The sequence below is a fragment of the Tinamus guttatus genome, unplaced genomic scaffold (genome assembly GCF_059628265.1).
Source record: "Tinamus guttatus ecotype Peru unplaced genomic scaffold, ASM5962826v1 Tinamus_guttatus_pri_ptg000326l, whole genome shotgun sequence".
Classification (NCBI taxonomy): domain Eukaryota; kingdom Metazoa; phylum Chordata; class Aves; order Tinamiformes; family Tinamidae; genus Tinamus; species Tinamus guttatus.
Genome location: NW_028288860.1, coordinates 1,201,797 through 1,221,875, shown reverse-complemented (window position 1 = coordinate 1,221,875; position 20,079 = coordinate 1,201,797). Strand labels below are relative to the sequence as shown.

At 46.6% G+C, this 20,079-nt stretch overlaps 1 pseudogene; it reads left to right on the top strand.

The window, feature by feature from the left end:
• Positions 1 to 103: 103 nt before the first annotated feature.
• Positions 104 to 20,079, top strand: part of LOC148593870 (perilipin-3-like) — a 30,812-nt pseudogene continuing 10,836 nt past the window's right edge.

Here is a 20,079-nt window from a genome sequence, read left to right as displayed (position 1 = left end):
GGAGAGCGAGGAAGGTGGATTTGGCAGTGGTGATGGGGTCATGAGCAGAACTCGTGGTTGCCTGCTGCATCCAGGAGCGGGGATGAACAGGTGACACGGTCACATGGAGCTGAGCTGTGGTTGTGACAGTCGAATCGGAGGTAATGGGAATTGTCTGGGGTGGGGAAACCAGGTGGAGCAGCATGTGCTGGGGAGGAAACAGTCGAGAAGATGAGGGGCAAACCAGATAACGCTGTCCCTGGCTGACGTGTCCAGTGTTTTTCTGGGCATTCGCCTATCCCTGAATAACTCCCCAGTGTGTTTGGCGAAGAGCAGGGAAGGGGGAGGCACTTTGACCTTGGTGACTTGTGTTTTGGTTCTGACTGCTTGAGTGCACAAGCAGGATGAGATGGTGTCTCTGCTCTGTCTGTAAATCTTCTGGGCCCTCCTCAGGACCTAATGCTATTCTGGGTGGCAGCTGCATCTAATTTTCAGGTCCAGATAAGCCCTACTTCCAGCTCTGGCCTCACAGTGGTAGTAGGGCTCCTTGGCACGCTCCAACCTTACCCCCAGGGTCTTTGATGAGGGATTTTGTCCTGTTGATCCTTTGTCTGCATGCATCCTTTTCCTCCTCTTCTCTGCCCTGCTCATACCTAGCCTGCAGCCTTGCTTGTACTACATCATGGAAACCCATGGAGCCTCCTGCATTCCTGCTGCTCCTCTATTCCTGGCCACAGCCTCTGCTGCAGCATCTGCACCAGCGGCCAGAGAGCTTCCCCACCACCGCGTGACAGGGCGAGCGTCTGCGCTGCCCTGGGCTGCCAAGTGAGTGTTCAACCAAATCTCCCCGTGCCCTTCCCGGGGTACCAGCGCCAGCCCAGCGGAGCAACTGGGAATGCCCAGGTCTTGTCCACATCTCCGTCGCACATCGGAGCACGATGGCCTGGTGGGTTTCTATGGAAATGTCACTTTATCTGCAGAGACGTAGCTCACCAGTTGCAACTCTCACTAAGCCATGTGCAGATGTATGTTAAAATCTCAAATCTTTTACCACAAATGATCAGCCTATTGAAGCACCTGAATGCGGAGCATTTATGAAATTAGCTTGCCTCCAAGAATGAGTTTCTTTTCAGTCATGAAAATGATACTGCTAATTGATATAATAGGTTAAATGCTTTTATTATGTCTCTCTTGAGAGAAGCTGGAGCTTGACGTTTGTGTGCTATGCATTCAGCTCCCTTTCCCCCCTGCTAGTTATTTTTATCATTATTTTGGTCCTCATTAAAAAACTGCACTCTAAAAAGCTCTTCCCTTCTAAATCCTGCTAGCATTCAGTTACGTACAACCCTGTGGCAAGGAGAAGAGCTCCCTTGATTTAATTTTCAAACATAAAGTTCCATTAAATCCAAGTGATGCTTTCCAGATCTTGCAGCTCTCAGCAGCCCATTGCTGTCCTTCCTTCTGGAGTTCCAGGTATTTCAGCCCTGCCAGCTGTTTGGCTGGAGTCTGGAGCTGGTCACTTGGAGGGATATGGAGACAACTGTTTGGAGCATTATCCGCCACTTCCCCTCGTCTTGATGTGTCATCTTGGAGCTGTGGCCAAGAGCATCACTGAGGCAGGAGATGTGGGAAGTTCCCAGTTGTGAGATGCGAAGTAGGGACACATGGCTGCTTCCAGATGGGTCTAGGTTCAGCTCCTGCCCCTTCCATCCTGGCCATCTCGCGTTGCCCTGGGCTGTCCTGTGCTCCCTGTCCTGTGGGCATACTTGCACCTGTGTGTGTGTGCGCACACATTACCCCTCTGCATGCCCTACTCAGTCTTGCACCTGCAAATTCAATTTACAAACAGTGGAGCCCTGTGCGAGAGCACCAAATTAGCTACTGCCACCCAGGTGCAATATCAGGCTTGAATGCTTGGAGGCAAAGCTGCATCTCTGCCTGTGCAGCTCCTGTGCCATCTCCTACTCTAGCCCATGTTCCCTCTCTGCGTGCTCTCTGCAACTGTAAAATGTTTTCTGTGTCTCTTCTGAACTGTGTTAAATTTATAGAAATTGTAGACTAGCTTTTTAAGCAGGGCTAGCAGTAAGGGAGAGATCCACCAGCCGTTACTTAAAACCGTGCTCATTTTCCCTCCCCTCTTTCACCTCCCTCTTTGCTGAGGTTGCTGCAGCCTCCTCCCTGGCCCATTGCACAGAGGTGGTGGGAGCCTGGGGACAGCCTGGCCCTTTGCTAGGGAAGTTGTCCTGTGACAGGGCTGCTGCCTGGCAGGAGGGGACATGGGGCTTGCAGGGACATGCTGGCGCCAGGCACAGTGAGGGGACAAACGGGGCCGCAGGCAAAGGCGGCCCAAAACAGCTTCATGTCCTGGAAAACTCTAGGACCTTGGCTCGAGATGAGATATGAAAGCTGGGGAGAAGCGGCTGCGTTTGCAACTCCAGCTTGGTCATGGAGAGCAGGGGCACGGAGCCATGGAGGGAACATGGGAGCAGCAGCTGCAGCCCTGGGGCTCCTGGAAAATGTCTTCTGCAAGTGGCTGCTTCTGCAAGGTGCAATTGCCCATGGATTGCCTGGATGTTAAAATAGGACCTACCTTCCACGTAGGGGCCATTTCCCACCTCTGGAGCCTGGCCGAGAGCTTCTGAGACAACTTGCACCGAAGAGTGGAGACATCGCTCAGGAAGTGCTGCCAGTTGTGTTGGTTTTGGTTGATTTGTAGCTGATCTCCAAGATTGATTTTGGAGCGAGTGACGCATCCTCCCTTAGCCCCAAAACCGGTTTCTGCAGAAATCCAAAACTCACCGAGCTGCTCCAAGACTAAGCTCAGGGATCCAATTGTCCCCTTTCCTGCACCCCGTCCCTGCTCCGAGTGTTATGCTGCTTGGCGTTCTCACCTGATCTCTGCTCCTTCACTTACCTTATCACAGATCTTGCGTGTTGCCCTTCCCTTGCAGTGCCCTGAAGACTCCCTTGAAATCCTTCTGTTTATCTAAGGCCTCCCTGCTGCCTGCCATACCAGTGCAATGCTGGGAAGATTCATACCTTGATAAGCCTGTTGCAGAGGACTTTCCAGTTCATGACATGGATGGTTTGCAGTACAACATCTTGGCTGGGACTAAGGGCTACTCCTAGCTCGAACAGGTTTGTTCTGAGACCAACCAAGCAACATAACCATGGTGTTTGCTTGCACCTGTATCTTCCCCATTGGAAGAATGATGGCCATCACTCTGCAGGTTTTGCCCTCCAGTGTCCACAGGCAAAGCAACCCTAGGAAAGAAAAGATACCCTGAAACGTAACGTTGCTGTGCTAGCCATAAGATAAGTTTAATGCTAGCTGCATTAGAAAGTCTCATATTCTTTATGTACAGCCATACCCTAGTCAGGTTGGGCTGACCTGATGAAACGCAGAGTTAAATCTCATTTTCCCCTGGTCAGTGAGGGTTTAGCTGTTCTCCAAGAAATGACAGGGCTTCGCTGGACAGGTTGGGGTGCAGCGAGGGTGATGCAGCCGAGTGGCGTCCTGGCCCCAGGGCCCGTGCTGGCCTGCGGGGGGTCCCCATCCTGTGCTGGCGCAGCTGGCAGCTTCTGGAGACCTCTGGAAACACCATCTTCCAGCCTGGACGTGCAGGAGCAGATTAATGAGCACAGCATTACAAATTACAGCAACAAAAATGGGCATGCTAAGCAGGGCTACTGTCAAGCAGTACTCTTGAGAGAGAAAATGTACTTTGCCCCTAACTTTCTAATAAATCTGTTACGATTAATGCTGTTGCAGAGGAAAGCACTATTATTACAAATATATCAATGATGGCACAGCTGCAGAATTAATAACCACCCCCACATGCTTTCCAGACAGTTTGCTCCTGGTTGGGTTTTCCATCAAAGGCACAAGTGCAAAGACTCACGGAGCCTCCTTAGCTGGGTGTTTGATTGCACATCCCATCCATCAAGCCTAGTTGCCTGTGCGATATGTGCTCATGGACTAGCTGGGCTCAAACAGGAGCTAGAGGAGATGGGCTGGTTGGAGGGGCTTGAGCCTTGTCTGCAGCCAGAGCGCCATCTCCTCCCATCTGCCCCTCTCCCAATCCCAGCTCAGGCTCCTCAGGGAGACAAGTGAATTCTGATGCTGCTGGCAGGTTCCTCTCTGTGCCTTCCCATTTACACACACTTAAAATGCACAGGCAAATGATTTTTTAATTCCTGTAATTAAAATTGTTTTCTTGTTAGGGCTGAGTAATGAGATTTGAATATTAGAAATGAGGGGATGTGCTCAGTGTCCTGGAGCACATGCAGACCCCATGTTGGAGCGAGGAGATAGTTCCAAACATCTTCTTTCCACTCTTGGGCTCTGCTCCGTGTTTTAGCATCTTTGGAGGCCTTTAATTGATTTTTTTTAAAATTCTTTAAACTACTAGTAATAATATACCCATGAAAAGACTGCAGGAGCAATGAGTTATTCTTGGAGGAGGAAAAGAGTCCTGCGTGCATGACTTGGTGGAATTCATTAGCACCATGTCTTTGCATCGCTTGCAGAGCACCTGTTAGATGCCGTTCATAAAATGATTTATACAGATCCGTTCTCCTTACAGCAATCCAGCCTGGCATAATTAAAAAGCAATGACATTAATCATTTGTTAAGTATTATTGAAGTATTTATGCAGTTAAACAGTGTCTTCAATTGCTGTCAATTTTTCAGCAGCCTTTGCTGCAGCAGTGGAAGCCCTCAGTGCCAAACGCGTCCTGCGCTCTGCTCTGCCCTGGCACAGCTGGGGCAATGGTGGGAATTCAACCACACACTATTTTTCTTGCGGAACATAGTGCTTTTGGACAATACAGTAGTTTTGGTGCTAATGAGATGTGTTTTAGCTGCTGGGCAGACTGTATTTTTCCCTCTACTTAATAAGCAGGATGCACGTTAATTACAGTTCCAGAGCAGAAAGCCCCAGTGTTACTACCTACCTTCTACTCCGGGTAATAGTGGTTTCCTTGCGTTGCCAGCAACATTACAGATTGACTTTTAAGCTGCATTTTCTACCAAGTAACTTCACTGTAAAGGCAGGAGGAAAACAAACCTGTTGCACTCAGACCACTCATGCTGTGCTATAAAAGGGTCTTTTGCAGCAGACAGATGAATTAGATGCTTTTAAGTCAGGACATATTTGGAATAAAAGCACTTATAAGAGCTGTTTTAAGGGATATTTTAAGGTACACAAAATGCAGAGCCAAACCAACAACACAAGGTCCTGCTGGAGTAGTTCAGTGCTGCTTTCAAGGGCAGCTCTGAAGTGTTGGCCTTGGCCCTGGGATCTCCTAAGTTTTTTTTCATCCATAGCCCTTAACTCCCTGTATCCTCCAAGCTGCCGGTTTGCAGGCCTGAATCAGACAGCTTGAATCAACCATGCAGCCATAAACAGTGTGAAGCACGAGAGCTCAGTTAGGAGTTAGTGGTCCAAGGCTCTGCAGAGAGATTTATTAAGACTGATCAAATGCACTGTAGTGGGTTGCAAAAAACATGCAGAGACTTTTGCTTAACGCCATATCGGTTAAACACTGGAGATGGCTTGTAGCCTTCTATAATGCACTTCAGGAAATTGTTTTGAAAATTTGCAATTATTTCTGTTAATCATTCGTGTCTTTACTTAAGTATTTATATGCATTCCTTCCATTTAAAGTTCCCTAGGACACAGAACTGAGCAAAGAAACACACCGTCTCTGTACAAAGTAGAGAGGGCATTTTGGTGAAAGATATTGAGAAGGATCTCATCCTGCTTTTTCCTTCATTCCCTCCTTCCTTTAGAAACTCCTAAGTGTTTTTCCAAAGTGTTTGAGTTTTTCTGGAGGGTATTTGTGGATAAAACAGAAGCAGGGGCTCTGTCCTACCCTTGTTGCAGTAGGACACCGCAACATGTTTGCTGAAGCTCATAGCAAGAGGTTTGTCAAGAGGGACAGATTTCCTAGTGCCCATTGCACCTCAGGCCTGCTGGATGCTTCTGAAGATACGAAAAGCAGATGGGTGCTGGGGCCCAAAAATCCTGTGTCCTGAAAAATCAGGCCTGCATTTCAAACAACCATCAATGAACCCTGATGCCCGATGCTGCTCTGGACTTTGTGATGGTCTGTTGTGCTGGATGCCCTGGAGCATTGGCAGAGGCTGGAGTGCTAGCAAGCCATGCAGGCTGCCAAGCCCAGCTGTTCACAAGCAGAAGCCCAAGTCCCAAAGAGTCATCAGGCTTATTCTGTTTGGTCAGGATTAAAAAAAAATAAACAGAGATTCATTGAATCACAAGCTGGATAGATGAGGGGAGAGTGATGGATGTCATATATCTGGACTTCAGCAAGGCTTTTGACACCGTCCCTCAGAGTGTCCTCCTGGGTAAGCTCCAGAGATGTGGGTTAGATGAGTGGACGGTGAGGAGGATTAAGAACTGCCTGGACGGCAGAGCTCAGAGAGTGGTGATCAGTGGTGCAGAGTCTGGTTGGAGGCCTGTAGTTAGCGGTGTCCCCCAGGGGTCAGTCCTCAGTCCAGTCCTGTTCAGCTTATTGAACAGCTCATTGACCTGGATGAAGGCACAGAGCGCTCCCTCAGCAAGTTTGCTGATGATGTCAAACTGGGAGGAGAAGCCGATACCCCAGAGGGCTGCGCTGCCATCCAGAGGGACCTGGACAGACTGGACAACTGGGCGGTGAGAAATCCCATGAAGTTCAACAAAGGCGAGTGAAAGGGCCAAGTCCTGCACCTGGGGAGAAATAACCCCAGACACCAGCACAGGCTGGGGACTGACCTTGTGGAGAGTAGCTCTGCGGAGAAAGATCTGGGTGTCATGGTGGACGACAAGCTGACCATGAGGCAGCAGTGTGCCCTCGTGGCCAAGAAGGCCAATGGGATCCTGGGGTGCATTATGAAGAGCATCTCCAGCAGGTCAAGGGAGGTGATCCTGCCCCTCTACTCAGCCCTGGTGAGGCCGCATCTGGAGTATTGTGTCCAGTTCTGGGCCCCACAGTACCAGAGGAATGTGGAGCTGCTGGAGAGAGTCCAGCACAGGGCTACGAGGATGATCAGGGGCCTGGAACATCTGCCCTATGAGGAGAGGCTGAGGGAGCTGGGCCTGTTCAGCCTGGAGAAGAGAAGGCTGAGAGGGGATCTGATCGGTGTATATAAGTACCTCAAGGGAGGGAGTGAAGAGGATGGGACCCACCTCTTTTCAGGGGTAGCCAGCAAGAGAACTAGAGGTAGTGGCCACAAGCTGAACCACCAAAAGTTCCACAGGAACTTAAGAAAAAAATTATTAACAGTGAGGGTGACAGAGCACTGGAACAGGCTGCCCAGAGAGGTTGCAGAGTCTCCTTCTCTGGAGATCTTCCAAACCCGCTTGGACGCAGTCCTGTGCCATGTGCTCTAGGTGACCCTGTGTGTGCAGGGGTGTTGGACTAGATGATCTCTATAGGTCCCTTCCAACCTTAAGGATTCTATGATTCTATGATTGATTGTTCTCTTAATCTCTTGCTGGTTGCAGGTGCACCTGAATTGCAGTTTTTAGGTGTTCTCTGCAGTGCCAAGAGCTTAAAATATTCCGAACTTAAAAACAGGAACCTACAAGTCTTTGATAATTCCAGGATTCCAGGAGATTTCAGAAACTTGGAGAGGATAAAATCCCGGTGCTTGCTCTCCTCAGCTGCAGCGCACTAGGTGGAGCTATGTCTCCACCAGAGGAACGTGTCTGAACGCAGAGAGCTGACTGGGACTGAGCGCACCTGTGAGCACTACCCTAGTCCATGGGATGGTTTTAGTGACTCCACCTCATACCTGCTCTCTTGTTTTGCTTCCTGCATGTGCAAACAGTCCTCAGTGCACAGCACAGAAAAGTCATGTGCTGAGAGCATTGCCCCAAACCACCTGGCGCATGGTTTATGGGTGGTGTTAGCACTCTCCGTCAGCTGCAATGCAAACCCCTGTACGTGAATACTTGATCCTTTCCTCAGCATCCCTTGCTAGGATGGACAACAACAGGAACCTTCTTACTGATCCTATTTTAGACATTATAGGGTAAATGTTCAGTCATCACTCCTGCTTTGAGGAAGTACTTAGGGCTGGGACCAAGTGCTGAAGACTATTGAGTTTTGTAGCAGAGGGAAGGATGGGATCTCTGATCTCCTTATGATCCCAAAGTTATCCTAAAGACACACTATGACTTTAGGTGTCTGGGCCTGTCCCTGAGCATGTGGGAGACAGTGACACCACTGGCAGCCATGGTCAGGAGAGGGTTAGCTTATGTTCAACACTGATTTATTGAAATTGGTTTTTTTGTTTTTATGAATATTGTTGATTTTCATCGGAAAAAAAGGAAGGTTTCTCAGGCTTGGGATGGGACTTTTGATGTGAGAATTGGGCTGTCACCCGCCAGAGTCACTGTCACTAGTGTGCTAGGGCATAAGGGCTCCAGATTGAATTCCTGCCGTCACAAGGCCATGAATTTGAGCTCTAAGAGGGTGCTCAGAAATCTCAGCTAGTTGGGGCTGCATCTTTCTGGAGACCTCCATTTTTGTACCAGAGTGGAACAGGATAACTTTAAAAAAATCTCCAAAATGTCTGAGTTGGGAATGTCAGTTGGCAGGTGCTGGGAGGCACCAACCTTTTTTCACTTCAGCCGGAGGATGTGAAGACATTTGGCTTGTCCAGACTTATCTGGTCTGTCAGGTTTTTTTTTAGTGGGAAAGCACCACCATCCTCACTTTGTCAGCTGGAACGCAAACAAGGTCAATATTAACTCTTTGCACTTGGCAGGTGAGACCAGGTCAGGCTGACCTGCTGTCTGCCTACCTCAGTAAATGCTCTTATCCCACTGCCCATTGAAAAACTGCTGGATGAGTCAAGGAGGACTCTTTTCTGGGTCAGATATGCTGTTTAACACACCAGTTCCCCTTCTCTCCTCCACCAGTAACCAGTCTGCTTGTATCTTCCGTCATCCTCATATGAGAAGCAGGTATGTACCCGCCTCTTCAGTCCAACCACTCTCAGGTTGAGAGTCCCCTACGTGGGGTGTCTGAAATGCTGGCCCTAGCTTTGTATGTCCCAGTGACCACAGAATCTTCTAATTTTATCAATAAAATCATCAAAGGCCAGATAATACTACGTTGTAGCCTTACCCTTTCCTCGGCTCATTTTTTCCTCCCTTCCTGGGCAGTTGCATGGGTCGGGAGAGAGGCTGTGCCCCTTGCTCCAGGCTATGCAAAGCTTCCCTCTTGCTCCAGCAGCGGGGTCAGCCTGGGCTTGTAACCGGGAAGAGGCATCTTAGTGGTATCTTGGTCTGGTGCCCTGGCCTCACATGCACCCAGGCTGGACAAAGGGTATGTTTGTCCTGCCCCAGCAAAGTGGGGAAAGGGGAAATCACAATTACTGGAGAGAGTTTCAACTTGCAGATAAAAATGAGAATGAAGAGGAACTCATTTCAATTGTAAGAGAGGTGGAAATGCCTGTAAGTAGTAGGACAAAAAAACAGTAATAAATTAATCTGGAGGAATTTGTATGAGAGTGGAGATTTCACCATTTCCTTAAAGGAAATTTGTTCACAAGTTCAGGTGACCTAAATTCTTTTTAATTCTCCTGGTAGACGCCTGTGAAAGTTAAATAGGTGCAGGTAGCAAGGGAGGGGGAAGAAAGTGTGCCAGGGAGCGATTCTGGTGGGGCCTTTCTGCTATCTCTGAAGGCCTCAGTTCTTCAGCAAAATTTCTGTTTTCAGGGATTTCAGATTTTATTTAAGATAAAAAAGATTTTGTTTAAAAGCTTATTTACAAGTGGGGCTAGAGCCCCATATGTGACCCTAAGAAGGGGGATGACAAGAAGAGAGAGAGACTGTTCTTGAACTGGGAAGGTGATGAAGATTAGGCTCCTGGTATGTTCCAGATGGTTGCTGCTTGTGGAGAAGAACCCTTGTGCTCATAAACCAAGCTTAGCTACCATGCTGAGCTGGTGGCCGTAACTGTGGCGCTCAGCTTGGGGTCTACTGTTGTTAAGAGTTCCCAACTGTCTGTCAGTTTCTGCATAAAAACACTGCTGATCTTGTGGTTGCTGTTGTGGACTGCTGAAACCTTTCATGAGAAGATGTCAGCTGGTAGACCCTTTGCTGGGGAAGAGGTCTGTAAGATTAGTTCCAGTCCTGGGTCTATCACTGACTGCTCTGCCTTCCTCTGTCCTTTTCTGACCAAAAATGTAGATCTGCACCGCAAAGAAATGGTAGCCATCTGTTCAGCCTGCTTGGACTTCTACTTGAATCCTTGTTTCTGTGTCCTCTGTGCTAACTCTATAAGCTGTGAAGAGAGACTATCTTGCAAATTTTTTATGCTGCAGTTATTCTCACTGTGATTCCTCTGATGCAGTGAAAATATCATCACCAACTTGGCCTGAGTATTAGCTCAGTTTTAGTCACTAGAGGGGAATTTTGCATCTATTTCAGAGAAGCAATCATGGTTTTGAGCTCCACGGGTCTGGCCGGAGTATTTTTTCCTGTTCTGCTACTTAGAAGCAGATGGCAATTTATTTTGTAGTCATGCTGAAATAATGTGCATTTCTGTGCCTCAGTGTATGGATGGCCAACAGGGAGCAGTCCATCTTCATGTTATTTTAAATATCTTATAGCTAAATAGTGGATTCAAATGCAAAATCCCACGCTTTGAGACTTCATGTAGATTTGTAAGCTTCTTTGGAGGAGTTGGAGTCCATAAAGAAGTGACTGGAACTGAGAGAGACATAAATATCATATTTTCATCTGTGGCAGCTATAACCTTGCTTGAATAGTTTTTCTGTTATTTAGAAGGAATATAGATTCACTTGCCTTGTTCCATCAATCTAGAAGTTGCAAAGACGAGGAAGTAGTTCTGATCATGAAATAAACTGTGCAAAAAGACTTGGAAAGGCAGCTGGGTGTCATCAGACACCAAAATTGTTATTTTCAGGTCTTTCTAGCAGGCTATTTACTGAGGAATGGATGCTCCTATGCTCTTTGGGAAACATCAGAGATGGCGGGAAGAGAGAGATTTTTTTGCATTCAGCAGAAAGCAATATTGATGCCATGTTTTGCTGACCCATTTTGGAGTGGATGAGCTGAGAGCCCCACTGAAATGGCAGGATGTGATGGTGTACACAGAGAGGAGAGTAATACTGGACACTTGGCAGGTTTTTTTCCTGCAGAGGAGTGCAGAGCTGCAGAGTCTTGGTATTTGGGACTTGGGGTATAGATTTGGCTTCCAGGCATGGTCACGTAGCATGAAAATGTTCAGTTCTAGGGCTGTATGATAAGCAAAGGTCTGACCCTTCATAGCCCAGTGCTGGTAAGCTCAGTACGCACAGTAATAATCCTTCTTCCCCCACTCCCTCTCCCCACTCCCTCCAAGGTCAACTATCTATTTTTGGGATTTTAGGCAGTCAAATCATATTTATGAATAATTTATTCTACAAACTTTTTGACTGTCAACAAAGTGGTTGGTGAATAAATATTTTCATTACTTGGCTGGCTCTGTGGATGGATGAGTAATATCCATCAAATAAATTATTCATCTCTTTCACTCCTTGCCATCATCAGATAAATTTCTTGTGATTTATATTTGTTCATTATGCATCTAACTACAAGAAACAGGCATATTAGAGACGGTTTAAGGGCTGAATCCGCTTTATTGAAACCAGTGGCAAAGTTTTCATTGAAATTGGAGGCTATAGCAATGAAGATCTTGTCCCACATAGTTCAAGTGCCCTCAGAGCTGCAGCCCTGGAGTCCATGTTGAGGGCAAAGCCACGTTCTCCTGCTCCTCTACCTGAGTCCCAAGGTTTTGATTTTCTCTACAATGTCAGAGGGGCCCATAGGCTATGTTATACCAGAAACATCCCTAACCATGGGTTAGGGATGCTGCTGTGCTTTGCCAATGAAACATCTCTCTCAGCCAGGTTGTGCCTGCAGCACTCTTGGAGGGTTAAGTCTGGTGGGCACTCTTGGAGGGTAAAGTCCTCCAAGGCACCTGGTGTACTGAAGTCCAAGGACAGCAGAGATTGCATCACCCAGGCCCTGGAGGGAGATTATCAGTCCATGTAGCAGCATTTGCAGCATTTTTAATAAAATTGGCAGCTTGAGACTATCATCTATCCTTTTCTGGTCTCCCACTCTTCAGTCTCCTTGTTCCATCAATCTAGAAGTTGCAAAGATGAGGAAGTAGTTCTGATCATGAAATAAACTGTGCAAAAAGACTTGGAAAGGCAGCTGGGTGTCATCAGACACCAAAATTGTTATTTTCAGGTCTTTCTAGCAGGCTATTTACTGAGGGATGGATGCTGAGTCTCCTTCAGTCTCTCCGCTGACCAAGCGGCTCAAGCAGCCTGGCCCAGAACACAGTGAGGGAGGCAACGTCTGTGCCCCAAAGGCCAGGGGGGTCTGCATGCAGTGTGGCATCCTCCAGGGTCACTTCCACAGAGATGATATAAGGAATGAGACCAACCACCTCTTTGGCTCCTAGTGTTGATGAGACTCTCTGAGTGATGGCCCACAGAGATGGGGGCGCCCCTAAATGGCTTTACTGGGGGTAGATCTTCCACTCTTTTTTCTCTTAACTCCATCATCTTTTCAAGCAGGTGAATGAGCAGAGGGGACACAAAAGAGTCTTGGTCCTTTTTTTTCTCCCCCTCCTTTCTGGTCAAAAGGCTGGTACCTGATGTGCTTGGGACTCTGCTGCTTTTTAGCAGTCTCTTGTTCAAAATATTCCAGCAGTAGGAATACAGGAGGACTATCCAGTGATACCAGGGGAGGCAGGAAGACAGTACTGCATTTGGCTCCACTGCAAAAAGAATCAAAGAAAACTTTCATACAGAAGCTGACCAAAGGAAGAGAAACCCAGGAGACTTCTTCTGCGCTTGCTCAGAAGCGACCTCTCTGTCCGTCTGGTCTAGAAGCATTATGTTATTTCCAGGTGTATGATAGCAACAGTTTCAAATTTTTGCTTTCTTGCTTTATTCCAATTTGGAAAACTGTCTGCTATTATTTCATTAAAAATAGAAAAGCATCTTACAATCAATCTCAGTTTATTATTGGAACTTGGTGGGATATTTTTTGATCACCTCAGATGAACCAGCAGACGGTTGAATTGCTCTATTGTTAGTTGTTTTGTCTCCTGCAAATGCTGGAAATGAACACCACAAAGGGAGGTTAGCAGGTGGATGGCTCAAGAAGATGAAGACTAGGGATCAGCTGATGTGGTGTTTCTCCTGATGAAGATTCGTAAACTTCCGTCTTCCAGCATCTCTGCTAGGTATCAGAGAAAGGCACAGAGAAGTGCTCAAGAAACATACCTGGTCCCACAAGGCAGTGCCTGTAGAAAAGTAGTAATGGCTAGAAGTAATGATGTTTGCTGCTTCCAGAGTCTCTTATCTGTGAGTGCTTTGTAGAAGTGTCACCTCCCTACCACTAAGAGAATGTTGATTAATAATCTGTCCTCCACTGCTGTTAGAATCATAAAGGTTGGAAATGACCTATAGAAATCATCTAGTCCAAGCCCCCTGCATGTGCAGGGTCACCTTAGAGTATGTAGGAGAGGACTTCATCCAAGTGGATTTTGAATATCTCCAGAGAAGGAGATTCCGCAACCTCTCTGGGCAGCCTGTTCCAGTGCTCTGTCAACCTCACTGTTAAAATTTTTTTCCTTAAGCTCATGTGGAACTTTTGGTGCTTCAGTTTGTGGCCATTACCTCTAGTTCTGTCGGTGGCCACCACTGAAAAGAGACCAGCACCATTCTCTTCACTCCCTCCTTTGAGGTACTTACAGACACTGATTAGATCCCCTCTCAGCCTTCTCTTCTCCAGGCTAATAGGTTAGCTTCATACTCTTGCTGGAGAGTGCCCACTGCGATGGAGAGGAGTGGTTGCATCCATCCATTCAGTAAATACTCCGTGTCTCATGATGGGGGTGCTCAGTTCCCACTTTTACTAAATGTTTGCAACTGTTTCTTCTTAGGAAAGTTCTTCTCCACGGCAGTTTTTCAAAAGAACACAGCAGATCCTTTCAGAAATCAGTAGAGTATATATTTTCTTTTTTTAGTAAGATGCACACAATCACTCTGCATGCATATGAGAAATAAGCAATTGAGCATGCAAACAACCAGATACATTAATCATTATCCATTTTTTTTTTCACTTGTGTCTAACCCCTGGTCACAGCTGCAAGAACAGTTCATATTGTGCAACAACTATATTCAGAGGCCCAGAACATCCCCATCCTTTCATGTACTGTGTAAAAGTGGGATGTAGCCCCACAGGAAAATAGTATAGTTTAACTAATTAACCTACAAGTGACTGTGAAATTCTCAGCTGCACGAGGCTCTGAGAGTGTGAAATACTGCTTATGATGTTCATGACTTATGTTGGTTTTAAATGCTTTGAAGCAATCTAATCTCCTGTAGTTTCCTCTAATACTGAGAAGAAATAATGAATGAAAAGCATCTTTATAGTTTTAATTGGTGAATTTCAACACAGGGAGCCACAAACAAAACCTAATAGAAATGAGGTTACTATTCAACTTGGCCCATCAGAATGCTTCCTCTACTGATTCTATTCATTGGGTAAGTACTACTAGAATGCAACACGTCAGTTGAGTTAAATATCTATTTGAACTTGGCTTCTCGTGTACTTACGGCTGACAAATTAATTTTAATATTATTTATTCTGTGATTTTCAATAATTCATTGGGATTTGTTCATGTCGGTAATTAGAACATACAAAGTGAGAGACAGAGCTCAAATAATTATTCCATGGCATTCATTATCACTTGACCATTTACAACTGTGCAAAACTTACTGAGAAAATATGTACATTAATTAATACGTACATTACAATTTCAGCATATAGACAGAACAAGCAGATTGAGCCTCATGTTGGAAAACGCTCCACACAGCAATTAGTTCTCCTACTTGTGCACTACCTTTCCCTTCAGTAATGATCTGTTCCTTGGTATCTATCCGAAGTGCCACAGCTTGGTGTTTCCAAATTTTTCCCTCTTGCTTCGACAACACATCCATAAACCAGACATTCTGCAATTGTCCAGAAAACAAAGGAGCTACTTGTATTACAGATAATAACCCGGTGTTCCGGATGGGCTCGGAATTCAGCAATAATCACACCAGAACGAGGTGACTAATCAAGCATTTATTCAGGCGAAAGCACATAAAAGAAGCAAAGTATGGATGACTACTCACGAGACAATACCTGCCGGTGGGATACTGGATCCAAACATCCTCTTGAGCTGGCAGATCAGGGAATGTTGCTGACCGGCTCCCGCCGAGACAGCGCAGGCCTCAGAGTTGGGGTTTCTCCTTCCCCCCTCTCTCCTCACTATCCTCTCTATGCCCGGTGCATCCTGGCACGTAGGGTCAGTCCGACCCAGGAGGCAGCCCTGGGGGCGGACAAACTCTGCCTTTAGTTGGGCAACTCTCCCCCCTGGTGCGCAGGCACGTGTGCCACTCGGGGGTCCCAGCCCTCAATGTGAGGGTCCTGCCTTCCTCCTCTTCTTCCTCATTTCCAGGTGTTTGGCCTCCAAAGCTAGTTTGGAGGACGTCTGCAGTTAAGCTGTCTATGAGCCCGGCCGAGCGCCGGCTTCAACTGGGTTTTGGAGGGGGCTGCCTGTGAACCGGGCTGAGCAGCTGCCTCCGTGCTCCTTATTGCTCAGCCCAGGAAGGCAAACACCTTCTTTCTCAAGGTCTGGATTCTGCTTCTCACAGGAGATTGTTATGACTCTACAGATCATAGAAATTTCCATCTCCTATACACCCAGGTGTTTCTTTATCCAAGCCTACCCCATCTTGTATATTTAACACTTTTGTGGTTCCATTAGATACAGGATAAATTTCACATTAGTGTTCTATTTGTGTGTACCATTTTCACACGGAGGCTGTCTGAGCCACTCCATCCAGGAATGTGGTTCCTGCTAAAACTGCTTTAATCACTTTAAATGGGCCTCTGAGCACTATAGATATAGTATACAAAGTACATGGTCCTTAGTGTGGTGAAACTAAATATTTAAATGCAACTTATACAGCTTCCCACCCCGCAGCAGCCCCCACCCTGCCAGGGCAGTGCACAAAGCCCAGCAACCCAACCAACCAGATGACCATGCGCTGATCACGTGCGAGGCTGTCCCAAGGAGCTTCTTGATCATGACCTGGCCATGTAGCCGCAGCACCCCGCCTCTCCTGCTAAGCCCCCCATCTGCCAAGACATTCTTTGTTACTGACCTAGGCTGACCCTCACATCTCCTCCTTCCTTATTTAGTTTATTGATCAATTAACTAACCGTTGTACGCACGATAACAGATAGACAAATTAACAACAAGCAAAAATACAGTTAACCCAATAACCAAAAGCTTTACCATTTGCGTTGTCCAAAGCCCAATCTGTCTTAACCAAGAAAATACTCCTGTTAAACATGTTTGAAAGGGATTGTCTGGTGTTGACATGGCTAAGGTTACCCATACATTTCTCGGCTGTGTGACCCAGTTTGGGATAAAGGCTCCACAGCTGCTGAGGAAAGCCAGGGTTTTTGATTTCCTGTCTGTCAAAACACAAGTGTAACCCCTTCCCAAGTCGCTATGTCTTTTGGACCTTCCCACTTCCCTGTAACTAGATCTGTTATGGTAATTTGGGGTCTTGACTGTAAATTTTCTGACTGTTGGTGAAAGTGTTGAGTAACTCATCTCTCACCTGCTATATTACGATTTTAAAAATTAAGTACATATAAAGCTTTATCCAATCTTTCTTGGGGGCCATCTCCCTGAGCTCCCCCTTTCTGTTGAATTAACATGTTTTTTAGGGTCTGGTGCACGCGCTCAGTAATTGCCTGCTCAGTAGGAGAATGAGGAATACCAAAGATATGTTGAACACCCCATTGTTTAAGGAAGTCCTGGATTCACCTAACAACATACACAAGCCTACTGTCTGTTTTTATCATTTTTGGAAGACCCATGACCACAAAATATCTCAACCAATGCCTACACACATCCCGAATAAAGCAGGGATTGGCTTGGCAATTTAACAAAGTCCATAAATTTCACAATTAGGCCATCAGCAAAGGATTGGCAGTTTCTTAAAGTGTAAACTCCCTCCAAGCTTCCACACCTTCAACATATAAGGAATCCGTTACAACATTAATATTTACAATTATGAATTTTTGAAAAGCCATGGTTGCCACTACCAACTCCACCACCTGTGTGGAGCCTGGTACTTCGGCTTGAACCTCAGTTTGCCACTGTGACGTTTTCCAGGTGATGGCACCCTTTTTGGGTTTTCTTTGCCCTTTTCTAGGTTGGGAGACCTCATCTGATTCATCACCACTCTCTCCTGAAGGCACTGCCCTGACTCGCTCTTTACTTTTTTGATATTAGTCTCATCATCTTCTGACAGGTCCTGCTTTTTATTTGACTTCTGAGTTTTCCCTCTACTTTTCTTAAGCAGCATCTCATGACCATCATCATCATTGCCAGAAGGCATTTCTTGTTTTGCTTTCTGATTTTTTTGGATTTTCTATCTTCATCAAAAACATCTTCATCAAAATCCTGTTTTTCTTTTCTTATTTCTTTTCACCTTTAGATTTCTGAGTATCTTCCTCCTTTGCAGCTCCTGCACCTTCTATCTCAGCAGCAAGGGCATCAATATCACTATCATCTTTTGCACTGTCCTCACTCTTGTTCTTCTGCTTCTTGCCCATGGCGGCGGCAACAGTGGCAGCTCCGGAGCAGCTCTGGAGCTGGTTTGCCTCTGCCTCCCGGCCCTTTGTGCCAGTTTTTTTGAGATGGCCGTTCTTTCCACATCAAAAACACTTCCCTGCCCCTCCCCTTTGAAGTGGGATTTGGTTTTTCGCGGTCAAATGCGCCACAAGGGCTATTGCCAAAGCATACATGACCAGCATAGCCGTTACCATTTCTAAGTCCCCCTGCTGAACTGCCTCTCTCTTAAACATTTCCCAGCGATCTGACCCTAGGTCTCCTTTTGTAACCCCATTATCTGGGTCTGGTGGGTACAAATCTGGTTCCTTCTCCGGTTCCACAGGGCCTCGGTCAAATGGATGGTAGCACAGGGCGATCGATCAGCCGCCTCCCCCCATACGGTGGTGCTGATGGTGCTGCCGCATGTGGCTGATGGCTTTTGTCCCCCTCAAGATCCCAGGCCGTTTTGAAGGTGAGCATGATCTGCCGCCAGGTGGTCACATGTTTTACCGCAGCTGTATCACCATCCGCCATCGCTCCCTTAAGGCACTTTCCGATTATCTTCCCACACCTCTCGCTGGAATGTGCCTTCCTTCCGGAAAGTAGGTACCTTCTCCAGAATCCACTCTACTAGAGTGACTAAATCCTTCCTGGAAACCTGCCGGTTCTGTTCATGCACAATGCGCTGCAGCTCGTCCTGCCTGCCCTTCTGCTGTTGAGACATCCCGCCCCTCATAGTTCCCAAGCCACTCACCTCTAATTAGGTGATGGGTGCACACCAGAGTTCTTCCTGCCCCGTTCCTGGTTCAGGTGGGCTATGCTGCTGGGTTTGGGCTTTGTGAGCCTCCTCAATCTTTATGCCCCAACATGGGGTGCCATTTGCAGCGTATGAAGTACACAGTCCTCTGTGTCCACAGTCCTCCAAAAAGGTTTATTTAGCTTAGTTAAATGCAACTTATATGGCTTCCCAAGATGGGGCAGCCCCCACCCTGCATGGGCAGCATGCAAAGCCCAGCAACCCAATAAAACAGATGATCACGCAGCAATCACACACGAGGCCGTCCCAATGAGCTTGATCATGACCTAGCTGCATGGCTGAAGCTCCCTGCCTCTCCTGCTCAGCCCCCGCATCTGCACAGGAGACATTCTTTGTTACTGACATTAGGCTGACCCCCACATATAGGTTGTTGCGGAATAGTCCGTTCGGCTTCCTTCAGAGCAAGACTAACTACAAATAGATCTTTCTCCCAAGTTGTGTATCTTTTTTCAGCATCTTTAAAGCTGCGACAATAAAAACAAATGGGCTGCATAGGACCCTCTGGACCCTTTTGCCACAAATGGATTGACAGGCCAGTCTTGGCAAACCTCCCTTCAATTTGAACGGGATCTGTTGGGTGAATGGGCCCCAGGGCTTGAGAGGCAGTCACTTCAAATACCAACAGCTATAAAGCCTTGTCATGGACCGGAGTCCATTCCCACTGAGCTCTTTTTCGCAGTAAGTTGTACAGGGCCTACCAATAATTGAAAAGTCAGAGATATGCTTCCTCCAGAACACAAGCAACCATAGTGCATGTTGTAAGTCTCTCTCAGATTCTGACATCTTGATCTGGTCAAGAGAAGAAAGAGTATCAGGTGGGATACAGGTCATCCCTCCCTTCCACCAGATCCCTAAAAAATTTACCTCACTTGAAGGGGTTTGTATTTTCTCTGGTGGAATTTAGCTCTTTAAAGAGGCACATTTATTTTTCACAGTAGAGAGAAACTTACCTGAGTATCATGCTGAGACAGAGTTTGAAAAATATGGTACCATGTCTTTCAAAAGTGTTCTAAGGACCTATTGTGTGGTTTCAGATGCGGGCCACAATTATGATCTGTTGTTTGGAAGGATAATGCTCACTTCTCTCTCTTTTTTTTTAAACCAGATTTGGCATGCAAATGGGTTATTCTAACGCATCTCCCTGTCTTGCTGTCTCATTTGTCAGGTTCCCTCAGTTACACTCCGGGCTTGATGTTTTTATAAGCTGCATTCTTTTTCCTTGGGTTCTAGTGATTAATTGTAATAAGTGGAAATATTCTAAAATAAATCTATTCTTATGAACCCCTGCAAACCCCACTTTTAGAACTCTTTGTAGATTTACCAATTCAGAGAGAGGTGAGCAAGCACAAGATTTATGTCACAGCAGGTGTCCTGTGGTGCCCCTGAACTTGAGAAATTTAGGTTTTCTCTGAATGGGCACAATTATCCTTTAATCCAGGAAACTATATATCTACTAAAAAAAAAAAAAACCCTGCTTGTCACAAACTCCATGGACAGCAGAGGCCAGCAACAGCTCCAAACCTGATCACTGACAGAGCAGAGATGGAGTCAAAGCCAGA